General features: G+C 31.7%; 1 protein-coding gene across 6 annotated transcripts in view; it reads left to right on the top strand.

Annotated features, from left to right (window-relative positions):
• Positions 1 to 20,369, top strand: part of Spn (Spinophilin) — a 420,033-nt gene that overhangs the window by 140,409 nt on the left and 259,255 nt on the right. For all 6 annotated transcript variants that reach the window (XM_067786891.1, XM_067786895.1, XM_067786894.1 and 3 more), the window contains exon 2: positions 6,390 to 7,333. The gene's annotated coding sequence lies outside the window, so the exon portion shown is untranslated. The remainder of the gene's footprint in view (positions 1 to 6,389; positions 7,334 to 20,369) is intronic.

The raw sequence follows: 20,369 nt of genomic DNA, 5'->3' as shown, positions 1-20,369 counted from the left end.
TTTTTTAAACAGATAACTTGATAAGCAGGCTAACGTGAATGGCCTATATATTTCATTTTCTCCTTGCGAACGGGGCCGCGGGTAAAGGCTAGTTGTTTATAAAAGATAAAAAAAAGGAACTTAATCAAGTTAAAAAAATGGAAAACTAACAAAAATATGAAAGGAAAATTTAAAAAATTTTCAAATAATAGCTTAGGAAGATGGAAAAAGTATAAAAAAGGAATATTGATTAAATAAAAAAATATAAAAGAAAAAGTTATGAAGTAAAAAATATTAATGGAGAAAAATGTTGATTAAAAAATAAAAATAAAAATTTTTGTTAAAAAAAAAATAAGTAGTTGAACAAAAAAATATTAATTAACAAGTAAACAGAATTAGCCCCAACGAAATCAGTCAGAAATTACTGCTGTTTTCAAAATTGACTCGAAGTAATAGAAACGATTAAAACTTATGACGACAGCGAAAATTATTTTATAAAAAAGTATTAAAATAATAATTCGACTACAGAACACTGAGCGTTTTACCCGAAAATAAGCATCCCTATACCCGTCCTCCGGGAGAGCTTCGTTGGCAAGTTGAACAAGTTTTCTGAAGTGTTTTGAATTCAATAGGAACACTATTTCCATACCAAGATGGCCGCACTCTCCTTATATATGGCGTGAGCTTACGGAGACGACCTTAGGTAGTAGAGCTCCTGATAATCAGCTATCTGAATAACTGATTAGTCGATTAGACTACTCGAATACTCAGTTAGTCGAAAAGCAAAAGTTTTTTAGTCGAATAAACAATTCACTAATCTTCTAGTTCTTTTATTCGATTATTGGCAATTTAGATGGCGCAAGTTCAATAGATAAAAGTCGTAATTCAGAAAAAGGGTTGTCATCTTAAAATAGCAATAAAAATTACTTTCATAAATTTTAAATTTACTGTGTTCGTATATTCTTCTTTCTCATTCACATGTCTGCCACTGTAGTATGTAATAGAATTGAGCACAGATGTAAGACTAAAATTACATATGTAATTCTCATAGTTATTTATGTACGTACCATATACGTATTTTTACATAGAAAAAATGTGTATTACTTGTGTTGGTATCTAGCTATTGTGTTAGTTCATCTCAATTCTGTTTTCTCAAATTTCTTGAAGGTTATATTGCTGGTCTGATTCTCATTTCGTACACAAATTTGTCCGCTTATCTTCAAGACATTAACAATGTGTATAAAAATTTTATAGTCACAGAATTGCATTTGATATTTTAGTGCTTTTTTATTTTTCGCAAAATATTAAAAAATTGCTTACAATTACAGATTTCCTATTTTACGATAAATTGATGGCTGCATTCGACACTTTCTTTTGATTTTATTGTCTACTTGCATTTTAATACTTTCACTCACCATCAAATTTCTTGCATAAATTATGAAAATATTTTACGTTTGTTTCATTTCATCATCCACCTGCCACCAGCAAAAGGAAAGTTTCATGACTATTTCCGTCCGACAATGGTAATGAATATCAATTTTGTTTTTTTCTTCATTTCTCATTCATTTGATCAGCAGTCCCTGCTGTTTTTAATTTGAATTTTAACCAACATCTACCAAAAATATAGTTAAAAAACGATAAATAGAGAAATGTTTAGATGTATGGAATGTATATTAAAATTGCGTCTACATACTTATATTTTATTGTTGTAGAAATTACAGAGTATTCTCTAAGCTATTATGCATAAGTCGCTCAAATGGTCTTATGGCATATTGATTGGTTATCAATTTTCTCGTGCACATAATGAAAACATACGTCGCAGTGATAAATGCTTTCTTGAATAATTTTCAGGGGAAATATATTGAAAATATATCAAACCGCAATATAAAAAAAGTAAAAAGTTTATGAAAATATACAAAATTAAAAACGTAAAAAATAAATTTAAAAAAAAAAAAAAAACAAAAAAAAAACAAAGCATTCAAAAATGTAAAAAACAAATTAAAAAGAAAAAATAAACTTAAAAAATATAAAAGAAATAAAAAATAAATAAAACAATAAAAAATAAATAAAACAATAAAAAATAAAAAAAAAAATATTATAAAAAAGTAATACAAAATTCAAAAAAATAAAATTACTGACAAGTGGAAAAAATAGAACTAGCTTAAAAAAATTATAAAAAAAAAATTAAAACAAAATTATAAAACATAGTATAAAAGTAATACAAAAATCACATAAAAAATATGAAACGAAATATAAAAAAGATATATAAAAAAATATTTAATAAACATAAAATATATTTGAAAAATATAACAAAATTTATGCAAAATATCGAGGAAAAAATACCGCGGGTTTGAATCGAGCTCAAGGCCTAACAATAATTACTTTATCATTATTATTGTTATGGTACATTTTTTCTTAATTGAAAAAATTTTAAATTAGAATAGAAGAAAGAAAAAATTTTGACAACTGCCAAAGCTCGTTGTATAGATCCATTTCGGGAACTGCTAAATTCCTTCATCGGCAACGTTTAGGCGCCGCTGCTATAACCATTCAGCTATTCACAGCTATTCTGCAACAGATGTCGCAGTGCTGTGAATATCAATTGGCAAGAACGGAATAGAAGTAGAAATAATGAAGTCAAACAAACAACCCCCGTGATAGCTGAATGGTTATAGCAGGGCGCCTAAACGTTGCCGATGAAGGAATTTAGCAGTTCCCGAAATGGATCTATACGACGAGCTTTGGCAGTTGTCAAAATTTTTTCTTTCTTCTATCCTAATTTAAAATTTTTTCAATTAAGAAAAAATTTATCATAATAATAATGATAAAATAATTATTGTTAGGCCTTGAGCTCGATTCAAACCCGCGATCTAACAAATCAGTAGGCCGATATAACAACAAAAATTGAGGAAAAAAAAATATAAAAAATATAGAAAAAATAGAAAACAGAAAAAGTAACAAAAAATAAAAAAGAAAATATTTATAATTTTTGTTTTTATATCGGCCTACTGATTTTAAGATCGCGGGTTCGAATCGAGCTCAAGGCCTAACAATAATTTTTTTATCATTATTATTGTTAGGCCTTGAGCTCGATTCGAACCCGCGATCTGAAAATATTTATATATAAAAAAAACTAAAAAATAATATCTAATAGAAAATGTTTAAAAAGGGAATTTATTTAAATACATATAAAAGTAATAAGAAAATGATGCATATTCATGTATCAACCAAACAAGATAAGTAATAAGAAAACATAAAAATGTTATCAAAATAGTATAAAAAGTCATAAACGAAAATTTATCAACATTGAAAAAAAGTCATAAAAATAAAAACATGAAAATAAATTGAAAACAAGGTAAATGAATGTGATTTTTTTTAATTAAGAAAATTATATTAATTAATTAAAGAAAAAATACAGAATTAAAAAAAAAAATACAGAATTAAAAAAAAAAAGAAACAATAAAAAAATTTTAACTACAATGAAAAAATGTAATTAAAAAATTTGTAAAATTAAAAAAAATTTTAAAAATAAAAAAATAAAAAGTAATAGCAAAAACTTGTTATTAAAATTTTTAAAATAAAACATTAGCTACACCTTTAGGCCGTCTGATTTGTGTTTTTTGTGAAGATGTAGGATTTTCATTGTTGTGAAACAAAATTAAATAAAAAAATTTTAACATTTTAAAAATTAATAAATAATAAATTAAAAAATTTTAACAAAATTAAAAGAAAAAAAAAAAATGTAACAAAACTGATAAAATTAAACACAAAAAAAAAAAAAACAAATTTTTAGTAAAAAAAAAACAAATTTATAGTAAAATATAATTAAAATAGAAATTATTATTATTATTATTATTAAAAGAAAAATGTAGAAAAAGACTATAAAAAATAATTTATAATAATATTAAAAAAATGTTAACGAAAATTTTATAAAGAGAAAAGGAAACATTAGCTGCACCCTTAGTCCCTTCAAAAACACAATCAGATTTAATGCTTTAGACAAAATTTAAGTGTTATTATAAAAGTGTTTATCTATGGAAATATATGTACATACATATTAATGCCTGGGTTTCCAGTGCGAGTTAGAGTTAAAGTTGACTAGAGTTTCACCTTGCCACTTTGTTTGATGACATAAAATTTTGCTGCTCATCTCAGCTTAAGCAGCCGAAGTCGCAGGGTTAAACTCTTAGTCAACTTTAAATGGAGTTTAAACTCGCACTGAAAAACCCAGTCTAACACTTCCAGAACACGTACCACCTCCTATACGAATGGCATTTATCATACTGCATGTCTCTAAAAATATTCATGGTAGAATATTGAAAGCTGGAAGACTCATAGGAGATTAACCTCTTACAGTCTTAAAGAAATGTAGGATAAGAGGGAGCGAACACGAGGATGGAAGTTGGAGGAAGAGAAATGGGTGATAAAAACTTTTTGTAATATATGACAGCCAAAGTTCATGGAGAATAAATTCTTTAAATCTGATATCACTCAGATATTTATTGTGGGCTTAGTAATACAAATTTGGGCCATAAACTTTTTATACTCAGCTGAGCAGAGCTCACAGAGTATATTAACTTTGTTCGCATAACGGATACAGATAGATATAGACTTCTATATATCAAAATGATCTGGGTGAAAAAAGAAATTCACTTAGCCATGTCCGTCCGTCAGTCTGTTCGTCCGTCTGTAAACACGATAACTTGAGTAAATTTTGAGGTACCTTGATGAAATTTGGTATGTAGGTTCCTGGGCGCTCATCTCAGATCGCTATTTAAAATGAACGAAATCGGACTACAACCACGCCCACTTTTTTGATATCGAAAATTTCGAAAAACCGAAAAAGTGCGATAATTCATTACCACAGACGGGTAAAGCGATGAAACTTGGTAGGTGCATTGACCTTATGACGCAAAACAGAATATTAGTAAATTTTTGGACAATGGGCGTGGCACCGCCCACTTTTAAAAGAATGTAATTTAAAAGTTTTGCAAGCTGTAATTTCGCAGTCGTTGAAGATATCATTATTAAATTTGGCAGGCACGTTGCTACTATTACTATATGTTCGCTAAATAAAAATTTGCAAAATCGGATGACGAACACGTCCACTTTAAAAAAAAATTTTTTTTAAGTCAAATTTTAACAAAAAATTTAAAATCTTTACAGTATATAAGTAAATTATGCAAACATTCAACTCCAGTAATGATATGGTGCAACCAAATACAAAAATAAAACAAAATTTCAAAATGGGCGTGGATCCGATAACTGTTTTCTGTGAAAATGGGCGAAAATCGGTTGAAGCCACGCCCAGTTTTTATACACAGTCGACCGTCTGTCCTTCCGCTCGGCCGTTAACACGATAACTTGAGCAAAAATCGATATATCTTAACTAAACTTAGTTCACGTACTTATCTGAACTCACTTTATCTTGCTATAAAATATGGCCGAAATCCGACTGACTTTTGCGATATCGAAAATTACGAAAAATTAAAAAAATGCCATAATTCTGTATCAAATATGAAAAAAGAGATGAAACATGGTAATTGGATTGGTTTATTGACGCAAAATGTAACTTTAGAAAAAACTTTGTAAAATGGGTGTGACACCTACCATATCAAGTAGAAGAAAATGAAAAAGTTCTGCAGGGCGAAATCAAGAGCCCTTGGAATCTTGGCAGGAATACGGTTCGTGGTATTACATATATAAATAAATTAGCGATACCCGACAGATGATGTTCGGAGTCACCCTGATCCATATTTCGGTCCATATCTCGAAAACGCCTTCACATATACAACTAAGGGTCACTCCCTTTTAAAACCCTCATTAATACCTTTAATTTGGTACCCATATCGTACAAAAACATTATAAAGTCACCCCTGGTCCACCTTTATGGCGTTATCTCGAAAATTCGTCCACCTATAGAACTAAGGCCCACTGCCTTTTAAATATTCATTAGCACCTTTTATTTGATACCCATATCGTACAACACACATTCTAGATTCACCCCTGGCCCACCTTTATGGCGATATCCCGAAATTGCGTCCATCTGTAGAACTATGGCGCGCTCCCTTTTAAAATACTTTTTAATACCTTCTATTTGAAACCAATGTCATACAAACACATTCCAGGGTTACCCTAGGTTCATTTTGCTAAATGGTTATTTTCCCTTATTTTGTCTCCAAAGCTCTCAGCTGAGTATGTAATGTTCGGTTATACCCGAACTTAGTATTCCTTACTTGTTATTCTAATTTTCAGTAGCGGCAATATATACATATATATTTAAATAAACATTTTTATGCGTTTGCTTATATATCACATTAAAAAAGTTTCGTTTCGTTTCAATCAACCTAGCTCAAAACGCTAAATCAAATGCTAACTTTCGTTTTCTTCTCCTCTCTTTATCATTGCAGAAACCAGAGTTTTATAAACTAAACGAATCAAACAATAACAACGATTGAGAAAAAAATACTAAACTAATTTCCATCCCCGGTTTTTTCGCCAAACATACAAAAGTGTAAACGTAAGCCGCCATAACGTCAATTCATTCATTCTATAAGTCGATTGGAACGTCGATGTTGTTTTGGTTGTTCAGCCAGTTACTGCCGCCAGTGGTGGTTAATGTTGCTGCTTGAATGCACAGCTGCAGCTGAGCGCTGATCAAACAGTAAGTAAACAAAAAAAAAAAAACCTAAAGCTTTTGTAAAACCAAAAGGAAGTGCAAAACGAGGAGGCCAAACACACCGGCAGCGAGAAAAATAAAAATGCAACAAATAAAGTTGCAGCAACATGACTGGCAACAACAAGAACAAGCAAAATATAATAGCCGACAGCAGCGACAACGAATAACAAGTAGCAAAAAGCCACAAGAATAACAACAAATACTAAACAACAACAGCTGCAGCAGCAACCAGCCAAACATAAAGAGCAAACAGTAATTCCAGCTGCATATTTTGTTGTTGCGGCCTTCAATGAAGGAGGAAAAAAAAATATATATAAATAAGTACAACAAAAGAAAAGAAAATAAGTAATACCTGAAAAAAAAAAAGACAAAAATAAAGACTCACATAATCATATGATAGTACAATACATTCATAAAGACATCATCATCTAAAGCAACTACAAAACAATCACAATAACAACAGATTAACCAATCAACGGAACAACTGTTGCTGAACACAAAAGTAAATTTGCCTGCTTCGCCTGGTCGGGCAATCAACTAACCAAGGGACATTCACACTTCTCCACTGTCACATCGTAAACGGCGTAGAGGGTTGGAAGCAAAATACGAAGAAGAATAAAATGAAACTCATTAGCAACAAAACAGTATTGTGCAACAGCCAACTTTAATTTTAAGGTGAGTTCGCAATTTTTGTTCTTGGTGTTCAGAATTTGTGTGTATGTTACAACTGTGGACAGAATAATGGAACTGGGCTGTATAAGTCACGTTTTACACCATACAAGTCTTCAATTCAACTCTGTTGGTGTTCCCTTTTGTGCTTTCTCGATGTGTTCACTTTTATAAATTTTTCTTAAAAGCAAGTGTGAAACAAAAAATGGCATACAAGCAGAGAGAAGAGATAGCAAGAAAAAATTGAAACGGCTTGACGGGACGGATGCTGTTGTACTCTTCCCCTCTCTTCTCATCCCCTTCGCCAATGTCTCGGCAGACTTGAATTTAAGAATTGTATGGTGTGAAAGGGGACTGAGTAAATAATTTGTAAGGAATTTAGTATGAGGCAAATTTTTGATGTGCAAATATTCACTGTTTAGGCGAATCCAGAATATAAGCGTAACCAAGAGTAGGTGTAGTGTGAGATATTGGAATACTTAAGGGGGAAGTGTAGCGTTAATGTGGGATAATTTACGCGGTAGAGTTCAGGGCAAGGCAAGGAAAGTTAAGTCAAATAAAGGAAAGGAAAACAATGAAGGAAAGGAATATTGGAACGATTTTCCGTCACCCTTGTCCAGTTCGGTTTGGAGACAACCCGCTTTCGGCGTTGTGCCATCGTCAGTGTCATTTTTCGTCCTCGAGCAAGGATTAAAACGAAAGAAAATTGTGTTATAAGTGTGTTATCGTGGAGAATTATCAAAGTTTTAAAAATTTACTATCTATAAAAAGTTAGTATGAGTTATCGATTTACTATCAGAGAGTTACTGATTTCTTATCAAAAATCAATTGATGATTTATCGAAAAGTTTGCGCTATGTTACCAATAAGTTAAGGATTTTTGTATCGAAAAGTTATCGATTAGTTATCGGAGGGCTATGGATTTGTTATTAAAGTAGTATAAATTTGCTTTCGATAACAATGATTATCGATGAGTTGTCGGTTTTATTTCGACGAGTTATCGTTCTGTTATAAAAATTTTATCGATTTTTTATACAAAATGTATGGATTTGTTATCGAAAATTATTGATCTGTTAACGATCCATTAACAAGAAGGTATCGACTTCTTAACGAAAAGTTAAGGTGAAAAGTTAAGGTGAACAGATTTGCTATCGGAGTGCTATGAACTTTTTATCAGGAAAACTGGATATAGACGGATTTAGCAGAGAACTTCCTCCAGAAATGCAAAGCATTGACGTTTCGAAGATATGAGGACCTGGGAAACGTTGATTTTTGCTTAGACAGCTTTTCACTTCGAACGCATTTTCTTGACTTTATTGGGTTTATTACTTAATCGAAGAAAAAAAAACTTTAGCGTTTCTATTATAAGAGCGATAACTGTAGATTTCTACCACGCCTATGTATGGTTACATACATAAATAAATTAGTATATTTGCCTTTAGTCAATGACTGGGAGTTATGTGGATTGCTCGTGATTGTAGTGTAGGGGCAATAACCAATTTAGTGTCGTGTGCAGTTTTGCTATACTTCTGTCTTTTTTTCATCAACAACACTTCTGCAATTAAATTTTTGCTACTCATAATCAAAACGATATCTGCTGGCGCCATCAACAGCCACAAAATAATCTTGCGTTAAGCTGCTTCTTGCTGCTCTGTTTATTGAAAAAGTTTATACACTACTTGGCACATTTATAAAATATAACATTTTTTATATCACGGGTTTTCAAATGTCTTTATATACGTTCGCTGTACAGTAAAATAACAAAGCTTTTAAGATTGAAAAACCAAGTTCGTGAAATAAAAATTTAAAGTCATTTGTTTTGAAGAACACCTTTTATAATGAAGAAGAAAACAGTTTTGTTGGCAAATAAAAAATTCTGTATATGTGACCTGGAATCATGAAACAACCCTATTGTGCGAAAATACCGGTTTTAACTTTTTTAGTGATTCTTATAGGAACGCATTTAAAGCCAAATCGGACCACAAATACACCTATCGGAGTTTTTTTCTTGCTATTGCATTGTCATCGGGTTCTGAACTATATTCCAAGTTTCAAGCTTGTAGTTTATCGGGAAGTTAATTAAATTTTAATTACGAAATTCGTTCATAACGGCCAGCCGCTACACAGAGTCAAGCTAAACAAAAACTTTAAACGCATTTTTCTCGAAAACTTGTTTTCACACAATAGGGCCGTTTCATGGATCCAGGTCACATATTTTCCTTAATATGGACTCGATAACTTTTTTATTGTATGTTTTCCCCTAAAGGCTTGATATGTTTCAAAAAAGCTCGAAAACTAAAAAGGGCAAATATTCAAAAAGGAAGTAAAAAAATTTAACAAATACAAAAATTAAAAAAATTAAGAAAAATAAAAAATAAATATAACAAGTAAGGACGGGACTGTCTTCGGCTGTGCCGAAGACTTCATACCTTTCATGAATGGGGCTGAACAATAATCTTATCCCGTTCGTAATCTCCAAATAATCGGATTTTTAAAATAAGAAATATATAATGAACAGATGTACATACCTAAACGATTTTTAAGATAAATATAAAATAAAAAATGGCAAAAAACCCCCTTATCTGAACGATCGGTTGTATGGGATATACATTATATATAGCTCCGATAGAAATGATTTTTACAGGAAATCTTCTATGATATATTAGAATATATATCACCAAGTTTCACGTTTTTATATTGGAAACTAAGGGAGAAATGGCCAAAAATCTTTTTATCTGAACGATCGGTTGCATGGGATATAACTATATATAGCTTCGATCAAAGTTATTTTTTCAGGATATCTTCTATGATATATTAGAATATATATCACCGAGTTTCACGTGTATACTTTCTAAATTGCGGCAGGAATGACCCAAATCGTCTTATCTCAACGATCGGTTGTATGAGAGATATATTTTATAGTGGTCAGATCCTACCGGATCCGACAAATGTCTAATATAATACAAAAATACATCCTTGTGCCAAATTTCATTGAGATATCTCAAATTTGAGGGACTAGTTTGCGTTCAAACAGACACACAGACGGACGGACGGACAGACGGACAGACGGACATGGCTATATCAACTGAGTTCGTTGCCTTGATCAATTCAGTATACTTAATGATGAGTCTATCTTCTATATTTCTCAACGTTACAAACATCGGACCAAAGATAATATACCATTTCATGTTCATGAAAGGTATAAAAACATAAAAATTAAAAAATATATATAAAAAGATAAAAATTAAAAATATATAAAAAGATAAAAAATAAATAAATATATATATATATATATAAATAAGAAAAAGCTTAATAAAATTAAAGCTATAGAAATTAAAAACTTAAAAAACTAAAATATAAAAAACAATTGTTATAACAATAAAAAAAATATAAATTTAAAAAAATACAAAAAGTAAACAAATTTGAATAATGAAAAATACGAGAACTTAAAAAATATAGAAATAAAAAAATAAATAGATGTATAAAAAATAAGAAAAGGGAAAACTAAATATAAAATATAAAAAACCATATTTAAAATAAAAAAGAAATTCTAAAAAAAAATAAGAAATAAAAGAAAAAAGTTACAAAAAAATATAAAAAAATGTTAAAGAATATAAAAAAAAAGTTAAAAAAATGTTTAAAGAGTATACAAAAAATATAAAAAAATTTTAAAATATTTTAACTAATAAAAATTTAAAAAAATTAAGTAACAAAAACTTAAAAGAGCCATAAAGGCATCTTCCATTGCCGACAACAACTAACATGCATGCTTAGTTATTGTTCTTCAACATAGCAAAAGAGGATTAAAGAATGTCATAAAAAATAAAAAAAGCATTATGAAGTTGAAAAAATATATACAATAAAAAGTAAAAAGAGATCCTTTTAAATACAATAACAGCAAAAATAAAAATATAAAAGAAATTGATAAAAATATATAATAGAAATTATAAAAAAATTTATAATAAGCTAAAAAATAATTAATGAAAAGTAAAATAGGAAATGTAGATGTAAAGAAAAACCAATAAAATTTAGTGTATTTTTATACAACAAATGAACACAATTAAAAAAGAAAAATTTTAAATTGACAATAAAAATTAAAATAAAGAAGAGGGGAAAGTAAGTTCTGGTGTAACCGAACATTACATACTCAGCTGAGAGCTTTGGAGACAAAATAAGGGAAAATCACCATTTAGCAAAATGAACCTAGGGTAACCCTGGAATGTGTTTGTATGACATGTGTATCAAATGAAAGGTGTTTATGATTATTTAAAACGTAATGGGCCTTAGTTCTATAGGGGGACGCCTTTTCGAGATATCGCAATAAGGGTGGACCAGGGGTAACTCTAGAATGCGTTTGTACGATATGGGTATCAAATGAAAGGTGTTAATGAGTATTTTAAAAGGGCGTGGGGCTTAGTTCTATAGGTGGTCGCCTTTTCGAGATATCGCAATAAGGGTGGACCAGGGGTGACTCTAGAATGCGTTTGTACGATATGGGTATCAAATGAAAGGTGTTAATGAGTATTTTAAAAGGGAGTGGGCCTTAGTTGTATATGTGAAGGCGTTTTCGAGATATCGACCAAAATGTGGACCAGGGTGAACCGGAACATCTTCTGTCGGGTACGGCTAATTTATTTATATATGTCATACCACGAACAGTATTCCTGCCAAGATTCCAAGGGCTTTTGATTTCGCCCTGCAGAACTTTTTCATTTTATTCTACTTAATATGGTAGGTGTCACACCCATTTTACAAAGTTTTTTCTAAAGTTATATTTTGAGTCCAAAACCCAATTCAATTACCATGTTTCATCTCTTTTTTCATATTTGGTACAGAATTATGGCATTTTTTTCATTTCTTCGTAATTTTCGATATCGAAAAAGTGGGCGTGGTCATAGTCGGATTTCGGCCATATTTTATACCAAGATAAAGTGACTTCAGATAAGTACGTGAATTAAGTTTAGTTAAGATATATCGTTTTTGGCGCAAGTTATCGGGTTAACGGCCGAGCGGAAGGTCAGACGGTCGACTGTGTCTAAAAACTGGGCTTGGCTTCAACCGATTTCGCCCATTTTCACAGAAAACAGTTATCGTCATAGAATCTATGTCCCTCCAAATTTCACAAGGATTGATAAATTTGTGTTCGACTTATGGCATTAAAAGTATTCTAGACGAATTAAATGAAAAAGGGCGGAGTTACGCCCATTTTGAAATTTTCTTTTATCTTTGTATTTTGTTGCACCATATCATTACTGGAGTGGAATGTTGACATAATTTACTTTTTTAAGTGGGCGTGTTTCGTCATCCGATTTCGCTAAATTTCATCATGATATCTTCAACGACTGCCAAATTACAGCTTGCAAAACTTTTAAATTACCTTCTTTTAAAAGTTGGCGGTGCCACGCCCATTGTCCAAAATATTTCAAATTTTCTATTTTGAGCCATAAGGTCAACGCACCTACCAAGTTTCATCGCTTTACCCGTCTTTGGTAATGAATTATCGCACTTTTTCGGTTTTTCGAAATTTTCGATATCGAAAAAGTGGGCGTGGTTGTAGTCCGATTTCGTTCATTTTAAATAGCGATCTGTGATGAGTGCCCAGGAACCTACATACCAAATTTCATAAAGATACCTCAAAATTTACTATCGTGTTTACAGACGGACGGACAGACGGACGGACGGACATAGCTAAATGAATTTCTTTTTTCACCCAGATCATTTGGATATATAGAAGTGTATATCTATCTCGATTAGTTTATGCCTTTACGGATTACCGTTATGCGAACAAAGTTAATAACTCTGTGAGCTCTGCTCAGCTGAGTATAAAAATTTAAGAAATATATGAAAGGAATTGGGATAAGCTTACTTACAAGTATTTAGAAAAGCTAAAAAAATATAATAATAACAAAAAAATGTTATATATATAATAATTAACTAAAATATAAATAAATTTTCAAATTAAGCCGTATTATATGTTGCTGTCAATGGTATAAATTTTAAACATGTAAAAACCGATAAATTTATTTTAAAAATAAAAAATTAAGAAAATAATACAAAAACTGGAAAAAATAAAGTATAAAAACTAAAAAATTTGAAAAAAATAACAAGGGACATAGCAAAAAATAAAATAAATATAGGTATAGAAAGCATATATAAGCAATAAAAAAAGTTTAATAAATAATACATACAATACAATAAACAATACTAAATAAAATAGAACTCAGACAACTAAAAAAAATCAACAAATAAAAAAATTTAGCGAAAAATTTGAATGCAAAGAAAATGATAAAAATCGAATCTAAAATTTAACGTTTCTGAGTTTCGTGCTTGTCGATATTATTTCTTTGATGTCTTAAAATTTCCAATCTTGAAACGTTTTTTTTTTATAACTTTGGAAAACTTTTAATCAATGAGACAAAAAATGTTGATCAATTTACATTTAGCTCTGGTAGTATTTTAGCCGGCAAAATAATTTAAACAAAAATGTAGCCAACTGTAAATCCTTAAAAAAATTTTGTATGTTTGAATTGTTTACAGTATTGTAGTTATTGGTGTATTAGTGACTCTTGTTTTTAGTTTATTTCGTTAAATGTATGATGGCATTGGCATGTTGTATATAAACATACAGCGATATGCAATTTGCATTTCCAATAACACTAAATCCTCAAAGTTGCAGTAATGATGACAACCATTCATTCATTCCATCTCCATCATGCAATAGACAATAGCCCATTCAATCAGTTATATATGTATTCTTTACATTTTGTCGGTATCTGCAAATCATTTTGTAAGACTTTCATTAATGACTGGCGAAATTTATGTTCCATGTAACAAATTCCAAAATGCAGCATAAAATATAGTGAGAGTTTGATCGAAAGTGAATGTGGAAGTGTTTCGAATTTGCCGCAGCTTTGAAATGAACATAGTAAGCAGTAGAGGTTTACGCCGGTTATATTATATACCGATGGCGGCGGCGTGGCCAGCGACTCGACAAAGTTATCGGCGTAAACCTCTGAATTGAATGGCTGGACGTCAGAGTATCACATTGTTCCCAACTAATGAATGTGGAAACATACTGCTGACGTCAATCGTACGTTTGACGATTTGGAACAATATCATTTACTTGCGGATGAGTATCTGGGAGATTTGTAAAGCGGAAATTTAAAAAAATAATATTTGGAAAAGTTTTGTTTATGTGTATTTAAGGAAATCGACGTTTCGGCCATTTCGGAAAAAACCGCGGTGAACTGGCAGTGATGCGCATTCCTTGATACCCCTTTCGACCATATCGGACTAATTTTCGAGATGAACAATAAATGGCCTGGACACTTTTAAAAGAGTAGAAAATATAGTAACGCGCCGAACGCCACCGCCGCGCCGAAATTTTTGACATTCGGCGGCGGCGTATATCTCTAGTAAGCAAGCAATAAAATAAAAATGGAAAAATATAAAACAAAACAAAAATAAAGAAACAATTAAAAGACTGGAAACGTCAAAACATTGTGTATTGCCTACTCTTTGCTGGACATGGTTTGCCCGTTTTTCCAAATTTCGTTGAAAGGAAATGAGCTCGCGCCTTTCTGCAAGTGGCGTTCCATGGGTTCAAAAAAACAAAAAAAAAAAACAAAGAAAACTAAAAAAATTAAAACAAATATAAACAAGTAAGGACGGGACTGTGCTGAAGACTTCATACCTTTCATGAATGGGGCTGAACAATAATCTTATCCCGTTCGTAATCTCCAAATAATCGGATGTGTAAGATAAGAAATATATATTCAACAAATGTACATACCTAACTGATTTTTAAGATAAATATAAAATAAAAAATAGGCAGGTACTTTGTGTAAGGATGCAAAGTTTCACGTTTTTTGTGGTCTGCATGTAAAAGCTATGACTACGAATCACATATTTCAACAATATATGACGTAAACGTAAGTATTTGATGAAATTTGATGAAATTTTAAGCTTCTAGCCGTAAAAAAGGGGCAGTTTAGGGGGGGGGGGGGGTATGACAGTCTATATGGGGTATATAATATATATTTTCAGACAACAATATATGCTATATACGTATGCATTTGGTGAAATTTTAAGCTTCTAACTGTTAAAATGGGGCAGTAATTACGAAAAGTGTCTTATCTGAACAATCGGTTGTGGGGGATATATATACTATATATACGACCGATTTCATCAATTTTTTCAGCCAACAATATGTGCAATATACGAAAGTATATGGTGAAGTTTGAAGCTTCAATCTGATAAATTGAGGAAGATGTGACAAAAATCCTCTTTTCTGAAAAATCGGTTGTATGGAGGATATATGCTATAGTGGTCCGATCCGGCCGGTTCCGACAAATGTCTAATCGGACACCTAAATACACCCGCTCACCAAATTTTATCAAGATATCTCAAAAAGTGAGGGACTAGTTTGCATACAAACAGACAGACGAACAGACGGACATGGCTAAATCAACTCAGCTCTTCATTCTTATTATTTCGGTATACTTAATGGTGGGTCTATCTATTTTCCTTTAAGGACTTACAATTTTGAAATTCGTGCCAAAGTTAATATACCATTTAATTTTCATGAAAGGTATAAAATATAAAAAGGGAGATAAAGAACGAATAAAAGAAACCAAATAATTCAAAACAATATGTAGCATAACTATAGATAAAAAGAAAATTAAAAAGTTAAAAGTAAAAAAAAAAAATAAATAAAAATAAAATTAAAATATAAATCTAAAAAAAAAAATAAAAAAGCTATAAAAAAATAAAAAGATCTAAGAAATTAAAAAAAAAAAAACAAAAGAAAAAATATAGTAAGGTTTTTGACAATTAAAAAAAAAAAAAGATTTAAAATTGGGAAAACAAAGAAATGAGAAAATAAAGAGATTAAATGGATGAGATCAAAGAAAAGTAAACAAAAAATAAAAAAACCTTATTTTTTTTTGTAATTTTAAAAACTATTAAATAAAAATGAAAATCAAATTACGAAGGAATACAAAAAAGTTAGGTATTAAAAAAAAACCATAAAACTAAAACATCAAAAAATCAATAAATAAAAGGAAAAAAGTATTTAAAAAATAAAAAACTATCAAAGTATAAAAAAATAAAAAAACAATAAAAAATATAAAAGTATAAAAAATAGTTAAAAGCTATAAAAAAATTTAAATAAAATAAGATTTGAAAAAAAAAATATAAAAGTTCTAATTGAAAAAAAGTTTGAAAACCTATAAAAGTAAAAAACTCCGTGCAAGCAGTAAAGATGCGTTAATCAATTCAACCCTGAAGACGGTTACGGTTGTGTTAACGAAATATATTTCTTTAAAGAAGAATTTTTAGTGTTTTAATACAAAATTTTCGGAACTGAAAGTCGGTAAAGCAAGTAACTTAAAAAAATTTTAAATTAAATTAGAAACAGAGGAAAATTACTTACTTTGCCATGGTCGTCATCAGTAAAGGGTTGTCTTTTTATCCGGGGCTTGTTGTTGCTTTTTATTGGAGTATGGTTTGACGTGGCGGGTCCCAAGTCCAGAGCACATAATATTATTTGCACGTTTATATATCGAGCCGTTTGATCCAAGGCAGACGCCCGCTTGCAGCCGCACCTCGATGGGACGCAACTGATGAAAGATCCCCCAGCTATCCCTTAAACCGATTATGTCAGAGTGGCCTAGCCAGGTTGTCGCCTTTCACATTAGTTCACCACTAAACGGATGTTTAGTGGCTAACCAGACGATACTTGGCCGTAAGCGACCGGAAGTAGTAAGCTGCTTGAACCGCATGCAAAAGAATCGCTCTGGCCATTCCCAGGTGAATGGCGGTCAGAAGCTTTTCCCATTTTCGTGGACACACGGCGCCACCCTCCAGGAAAATTACTAAAAATGGGATATAGATATAGACGATATAGATAATGATATGGATATTGTTACGGAAAGGAACGAGATAACGGTATGGATATCGATCGGGAGAGGGATAACGATATGGATAGGGATATGTATAATGATATGGCTAGTGATATATTTAGTGATAGAAATAGGGATAGGCTTAGTGATAGGTATAGGTATAGGAATAGGTATAGAAATTTAATATAAGAATTTGAGTGAATATTGGTCTGAGAGCTTCAGACGCGCAATTTCAATCACGATAGAAGACAACAAAGCCTATTGCAAAAAAAATTTTAAGTTTCGTCATCAGTTGTATGCAAGAAGACAGTAATAAATGTCTTTATAAAAAGGCACTGCCTACTCTTTTGCCAGATCTTAACAGTCTTTAGTTAAAAAACAAAAAAGGTATTAAATAATTAAAAAAAACATGCCATCTATGTCAGTAGCCAGGTACTCCTTTTTTCTAGGAAACTAGGTAAAGTGTTACTGCTGTAGGCATCTTCTTGAAATATTCGCTTACCTGCATACGAAGAACATACACACCACAAATACATTTTTCTAGCTTATCTTCCATTTCAAGCAAATAAGATAAATGTCGACATATACCTAAATATATACGAGTTAAACCGCGTCATGCGCTAAAATAAGCCCATACTCGCGTCATATTAAAATATGCAAAAGAGGCAGTCAAAGTTGGCAAAGATGAATGAGGCTGCGTTATATTTTTAGTGAACGTCGGCAAAGATGAAGGCACAGGGAGGGAAGTCGTTCTTAGGAAATATTAAAACTTAAGCTAAGCTGTTCCATTTTTCTGTAGCAAAATTGATGTAGATGTCGTCATTGCGATATAATAGAGGATGTCCTAGAAATATTTGCAAACATTGCTCAAAATGCCAAAAATGACAGGAAATGATGAGAATATTAAACTCAAATAATAATTAGGGTAATTGGAGTGATGTGGATCGTAGTGTCATATAGGAGAATGCATAATTATTCAATTTTGAAGGATAAGTAGTGCATAATGAAATGGTAGATGGAATAACTAGAGAAGGTTCCGAATTACTATGTTATTGAAATTTACATTTTCGCGCCACTAACCTCCTATTCACTCAGTCCTTACACCGACTTACCTAACACACTTTTACAATTGCGATGACAATTTATGACAGTATATCGTGGCGGGTGATTCCCTGTTCCATACGAAAGCAGAGCCTGTGCTTTATGTGGCTTGTATCACGAGTGAATTATGTACTATACCGATTATGTCAGATGCAGTTGGAGAGAATACATCAACGGCTTCCTGCAATAGGAAACTGGTAAAGTAGTCCTCAATCAGTCACTGCTGTTTGAAATGTTTTTAAAAATTCTTTATAACTTGTAAACTCATGGGAGCCCACTTTCTAGGTGGGCCTACTGAAAGTACGATTCCATTGGTTCCCCATAGCTACTTCTTTCGACTATGAGAAGCACGATCCAAAGGCTGCTTCGCTACGAGTACTATTCGGTCATCCATAGGCAGGTCACTGTTGTGATTATGCAGTCCCCTGACGATTTTCATCTTAGGTCTTCTTGCAATTTGGGCCGCAGAAGAATTTTCTGTAAAAAACCTTTTTAATGCTAGTCTCCTCATTTCATAACTCAGTATTCGGGACAACCTTAGTCTGTTCGATTAAGCCTACGGGCTTGCCATCACATAATTGATGAGCATTTGTTAAATCCTCTACCCCACTCCACAAGGTCGGTTTGCTGCCTCAAGCACCCAAGCTCATGTGCAGGTATAGCAGCTTTCTCCTCTTAGAGGGCCAGGAGGCCGATTATCGTTTCTCCTTGCTGAGGTATGCACTTGTTACTCTTTCTTAAGACTAGAAGATCTGAACTCCTCACCCAAAGTGTTTTCCATTTGATTTAGCGGGTCCAGTGGTCCGCGCGTCCAACCCATTACTCATCCATGCTGTCTGTTGTCTGCGTCCGTGTCTGTTCGCCTTTCCTTCCTACAGGTTGGTGTCACTCCTATTTTATAATTTTACCTTCGTTTTAATATACCCAGCTGCACTTGTACACAGGGTATTATAACTTTGATTGGGTTACGGTTGGTTGTACAGGTATAAAGGAATCGATATAGATATAGACTTTCATATATCAAAATCATCACTATCGAAACAAAATTTGATTGAGCCATGTCCGTCCGTCCGTACATCGTCCGTTAACACGATAACTTGAGTAAATATTGAGATATCTTCACCAAATTTGGTTCACGAACTTATATGGACCCAGAATAGATTGGTATTGAAAATTAGCGAAATCGGATGATAACCACGCCCACTTTATATATGTATAACATTTTGGAAAACACAAAAAACCTGATTATTTAGTAAATAATACACCTAGAATGTTGAAATTTGACATGTTGATATTGAGACTGTTGGTAATAATTTGGAAAAGTTTTTTAAAATGGGCGTGGCACCGCCCACTTGTGATAAAATCAAATTTACAAATATTATTAATCATAAATAAAAAATTGTTAAACCTATCGTAACAAAATTCGGAAGAGAGGTTGCCTTTATTATAAGGAATGTTTTGAAGAAAAATTAACGAAATCGGCTAAGAACCACGCCCACTTTTATACAAAAGATTTTTAAAAGGGTCTTGGACGAATAAAATAAGCTATATCTTTGCAACAAAGAGCTTTATATCAATGGTATTTCATTTCCCAAGTGGATTTATAAAAATAAATAGGAAAAACTTCAAATTTTAAAAAATGGGCGTGGCACCGCCCCTTTTATGACTAAGCAACTTTCTATTTTTCGGGAGTCATAACTCGAAGAAAAATTAGTTCAGAATATAACCATATGTATATGTATTATTGCGCAGCCTTGTAACACTATTAAGCACACAAAACAAACCACAACAGCATTTCAAGTGTACAGCCGGGTATGTAATATTCGGTTTCACCCGAACTTAGACTTCCTTACTTGTTATACTCAGTTGAGCAGAGCTCACATAGTATATTAAGTTTGATTGGATAACGGTTGGTTGTACATATATAAAGGAATCGAGATAGATATAGACTTCCATATATCAAAATAATCAGGATCGAAAAAAAATTTGATTGAGCCATGTCCGTCCGTCCGTACGTCCGCTAACACGATAACTTGAGTA

Source organism: Eurosta solidaginis, chromosome 5 (assembly GCF_040869045.1).
Source record: "Eurosta solidaginis isolate ZX-2024a chromosome 5, ASM4086904v1, whole genome shotgun sequence".
Classification (NCBI taxonomy): Eukaryota; Metazoa; Arthropoda; class Insecta; order Diptera; family Tephritidae; genus Eurosta; species Eurosta solidaginis.
This window is presented reverse-complemented; position numbering and strand designations above follow the sequence as displayed.